Here is a 5,303-nt window from a genome sequence, read left to right on the forward strand (position 1 = left end):
TGCAAATGTGTTTTTTATTCTTTCATACTTGGTGCTTGCTATTATACAACTTACTTATATCAACTTGCTTGTTTAGAAAACTCATAAAAAACACTCCCCCCACCTTCTTCTTTCTTCTTTTACTTTCCATTGACTCTGACTTTCATTATGCTAATAAACTTCAGAAGAGCTTGCTCTCAGGCTAGTTTGTACACACTGCTAAGAATGAAAAAATGGAGAGAAAACGGGACAAGAAAGAAAGGCCTACAGAATGCTGATTTGCGCGCGGCAATCTATATCAAGGACGAGGTGCTGGACCAGGGAAGCTAAGAAGCCGCCACAACTATGGGAGCTAGGTGAATGGCTTCGATGTCCACACAGAAACATAAATATAGGAATGTTATAGAATGCTGTGTCATTCAACAACCCCGTGAATGTTGAAAAGTGGGACAGTGATTAGCTGAAAAGAGTTTCAGAGAGCTCCAGGGAGTGGGGAGGATGATACAGTAAGGGGGCTAGGGTGGTGACACGCATTAAGGGCATCAAGAATGAAGTGAAAAATTATGGAACATAGGGGGATTGTCTCATCACTGCTCGATCGCTCAACACCAGATAGCTGTGGCCAGTTGCCTTAGCCGAGATTCACCTACCCTGTCATAGCATGTGCTGTGCTTGCTGCTTTGCAGTCTTTAGAATAGGCAGGTGTCAGGGAAGCATGCCCATAATGCCTGCAATTAAGTAATAGGCGACTTGCAAAATAGTGCCCACTCTCTTCCATACACAGCCATGGCTGAACCACTCACTAGCAGATCTGGTAAGAAAATAACGCTGACCTTCACTGTTACTTGGGCTGCAACAAGTCTGGGCTGCAAACAAGAAGACACAAGACAGAGCGCTGTCATGTTTTTAGCACAGTTCACTTTCCTAAGTAATGTAACAACAAGGTCATAATATACATTATATGAATACATCAATTTGTAAACAAAATGTTATTTTTAATATGGTAATATAGTCATTTTTAAAAACAGCACAAGGATGATAGCATAATTTTAGGCATATATAGTCTTAGCAATGAAAAACTTTTGTCAGAAGTTAAGCAAAGTTTTGGCAATGTAAAAATGTGCATCCTCATTGCTAAAGCATTCCTGTCCGGGGAGTGCTAGAGTTTGTCTTGGTGTGATGTAAAACCCTCCACACATTTATGTAGTGCTAGAGAGAGAAGTGATGGGGGAGTGGTAGTGACCAGTGGAGAATCCTTCCCTGAAATGAATTTCTGGCTACGTCACTGAATGTCTGCAATGCCTTGTAATAGCAATAGGTCTTGGATGGAAACACTATAGATGATACCAGTGAACCTATTGAGCCTATTCCTGTTTAGTGAGGTGATGTATGTTTTCCCAAAGAATTATAGAAACTGTACAATGGAATGTTTTGTACCACCTGTAATAACCATGCTGTAAGAAAACAGAAAGGCTGAGCTTAGATGTTGTAGGAAATCTCTTAAGAGGCTCAAGGATCGGTAAAGGTGACTAACTTCTGTATTCTCCACTCAACCCTCCACCTGGATTCAAATGCACAGCAGCCCCACTCCTTGACACAGGCGGTTGCTTAGCTTTAATTAAACTTCATGTCAATTACTGTGAAACACAGCGTCGTCTTCAGTCAAGGGGTGGCACTGCGCTCATCTCAGTGGAATGAAGCTTCCAGTCATAGATGGTTTCAGAATACAGCGTGTGTGACCTCACATTTTACTCTCTTCGTCGTGAAATCTAGACACCAAAGCCTCGGTTTGAACAAGTAATGCTTTAAGCGTTCTCTCATGCATATGTTTGCTTTAAGGCAGAGTCAGCTTACTATTTCCTGCTTCTGCCACATGCAAATGACACAAAAATATCTGAATAAAATGATTGTGATTTAAGTGGTACACACTCTCTGCAATGTGATTAAATGTTTGTAATAAAAGAAGCACTACTCATGTGCTGGTCAGCATCTGCAGCATTATGTTCACCAAGATAGCTTTTCTGTCGCAATATATTCAATATTGTTGCAAATTTAAGAGGTTTTGCAGCTAACATGTAGCTGTCAACTTGTGTCTCGAGAACATACAGCTTTAGTTGAGAGGAGCGCTATATTGCATGAGACAAAGGAGCATTTTTAGACTGCTTGTTTTATTTATGTGTGAAAAACAATTGTGAAGGTTTTAATAGCAAAGTAATACAGTAGGTGTTGGCAACGCGAACAAGCCATGCAAAGTGTATGCATTAGAAATGAACTATCCAGATGAGGACCCCCCACCCCACTGATATATGTCAATGCTATAATATCAAATGCTGTGACATTTAACACATATGGTGACTAAAAAAAAAGGATAACTAAAGCAAGAGCAGCATTAATAAAACAACAATATCAACTGCAAAATTTATACAATTTTTATCAAAACTTTTATCTTCGCATAAACTGTGGCCTCACACACTGTGGGCACTTTTGCTAACAACCTTCACATTTCACTAGTGCTAATTCTAGCTTCCCTTTAGCTTCTAGCTTGATTCTAGCTTCCAGCTCAACTGCAATGTTTTGAACGTCAGGGCATGTGCAAGTGAAAATTAGTTTGTGATGGCCATGTGGATCTGTTTCTCTGCCTGAATAATAGGGAGAGGAAGGCAATATAATTGCCTTGAGAACTATTAAGCAGAAGCAGCATGGTGGATGAGGAGCAGTGGCCGGAATAAAACATTTCAGGAGTTCAATGTAGTAAGGATACAGGAGTCATATGATTAACTTCGCAAGAATATGAGGCCATTATAACACTAAGGGAAACAGACTGGCCCATCACACTGAATTTTCAAATATCCTAAGTGGTCTAGAACACCTTGCACAGCTGCTGTAATTAGGAAAAAAAAAATGTAGCATTGTCTGAAAAAGACAGCTTTTTTGTTTGTGTACTCTGCTATGCCACTGTACACATTATTACTATTACTTTTTTTTCTTTTGGAACAGAAAGTCACCATATGCCTGGAGGTTTTAGATCACCTTCTTGGTGTGCTCCCGATATATGAACAGTTCGAAAACATTAACATTGTTGCTTTGTTTATTGCTCAAGTAGAGCGGCACGTAACAACTGACTACGGAACCAGGCGTGTGAATATGCACACCCTGTATCCAATCAACCCCTATATCAATCAATTTTGTACAATTAGACCTCCATATATTGAACTTTAATGTAACAAACCGTTTTACTTTGCAGAACTTATTTGGTGTGCATATAGAAATCTTCAATTTATTGAATTCTGTTTATCTGCAATTTCAATTTACGGAAACTGTAAATTCTTCTAAAATTTAAATGAGGATATGTGTTGCATTTGAACTGTAAATTCTATGGACGTACAAGCGCTTTCCGGGAGTAAAGCTTCACGATTTCCTTCCAAAGTTTATTCGACTTAAGGACAAAATTCTGCAGCAAAGTTATAAACGACCACAGGTGACAAGCAGCTGAATGCGAGGTATCTGGTACAGACCCACGGGGGAAAACTTAAAAACCACAATAGCACACATTCAGGCGAGTATGTAAACAGGCGAACTAAGCAGGGAACAAAAACAACACAGCACTGCTTTCATAGGTCCCGAATGATCAGAGTTTCGTCAGAGTTGGTGCAAGCACGCATCCGCAGATAAAACGGGCTCCCACCGTGCATTGACCAATACTTCGAGAGCTGACGCCTACACAATAACCGGGGTAGGTTACAGCACTTGTTTCTGCTCTGATCGTATAGTGTTCGAATGATGTCGCGACAACGCAAGTACTTGCAATAGGGGCGACGACCTTCCACAACTCCAGAACATCACAAAAGACCGTTTGCACATGTACTAACCAGCCAAACTAACTAACCACGGCAGCGAAGACCACTTAAATCGAACATACAACGCAGAAACACCTCGTAAAGTTTTCACCATAGAGAAAGGTTACACCTTATTGCACAGACGCTCACAAGAAATTCAAGAAATGTCTAAAGCGCACTACCGCCGCCTTTTAAAAATCCAACGGGAGCCAAGCCAAATCAGTAATAAGTTGGCTATTTGGGTGAACGCAACGTACCCGTTAGAACCACCGGGTACGCCCAACGCCGGCCTTCTCTTCCACGTCTGGGCAAAGGCGAAGCCATTGCACATGAAGCTGCGTCGATTCAGCTTCTGTTCCGAGCAACTAAAAGCACTGTCAAACGCCGGTGGACTACTTGGCGCCGTGACACATTTACAGCAGCCACGCGCCTGTAGCTTTCCCTTCATTGCCACAGAAAGTTGTCTGCGAGTATACGCTTTTCTTCTCATGCTTTCGTCATACCCTCCTCCTCTGCTTTCCTCCTCGTGCTCTCTGCGCCATCGCTGCTTTTTTCATCCCCCACTGCACTGCACATTTGCTCTTATCTTTTGCTGTGCTCATTCGCTCGGTTACGACGTAGGATGCCGACACCAATGCTCGCTGCAGTAATGACCGCAGGAATGGGCGCCTAAAGCCCAGACCACCCGTATGCTTGCGGACACGCGCAAGCTGCGCCTGTGTGCCGACGAATGCGCATGCAGACAGTGTGGCATGGCTTGTATGCATCAAAATGTAGCACGAACGGCTAATCTGTTATCACACGCTGATAGAGGAGTGGGAATCGAGGCGCACGTCTCCCATTCTGTATTCACAAACAGCTTTCTGTGGCTATGAAGGGAAAGCTAAGGGCACTACGGGCGCATGGCTGCTGCACATGTGTTACGGCACCAAGTAGTCCCGCAGCGTTGACAGCACCACAGTGCTTTTGGTTGCTCGGAACAGGCGATGAATCGACGCAGCTTACACGTGAATAAAGGGGGAAATCAGACATCCACCCGTTCGCAGGCTATTGCTACAAAGGAAACCCATACAGGTTCCTCGAAAGAAAAGCCTCATAGTTGAAGAAAAATTCGTCCTGGTCCAGGACTCGAACCTGGGACCACCGCCTTTCCGGGGCAGCCGCTCTACCATCTGAGCTAACCAGGCGGCTAGCAGATGGCAGGGCGAAGTCGAATTTGTCGACAACACGAAGCAAAGGCAAGAGTTTGACGTAGTAGTTCTGCAGAAACCCGCAAGGTGGAGAGAAGTAATGAATAAAGGGAAAACCAGACATCCACCCGTTCGTAGCAATTGCTACAAAGGAAACGCATACGGGTTCCTCGAAAGAAAAGCCTCATAGTTGAAGAAATATTCGTCCTGGTCCGGGACTCGAACCCGGGACCACCGCCTTTCCGGGGCACCCGCTCTACCATCTTACACGTGCGACAGCTTTGCATTTGCCCCGATG

At 43.5% G+C, this 5,303-nt stretch overlaps 1 long non-coding RNA gene across 1 annotated transcript; it reads right to left on the reverse strand.

Moving 5' to 3' along the window:
• LOC139059082 (uncharacterized) lies at nt 1-4,060 on the reverse strand. The gene is made up of 3 exons (XR_011513894.1): nt 3,849-4,060; nt 813-845; nt 1-707 (listed from the first exon to the last, which is right to left on the reverse strand). It is a non-coding gene; the product is annotated as an uncharacterized lncRNA (long non-coding RNA).
• Nucleotides 4,061-5,303: the final 1,243 nt, after the last annotated feature.

The sequence above is a fragment of the Dermacentor albipictus genome, chromosome 4 (assembly GCF_038994185.2).
Source record: "Dermacentor albipictus isolate Rhodes 1998 colony chromosome 4, USDA_Dalb.pri_finalv2, whole genome shotgun sequence".
Taxonomy (NCBI): Eukaryota; Metazoa; Arthropoda; class Arachnida; order Ixodida; family Ixodidae; genus Dermacentor; species Dermacentor albipictus.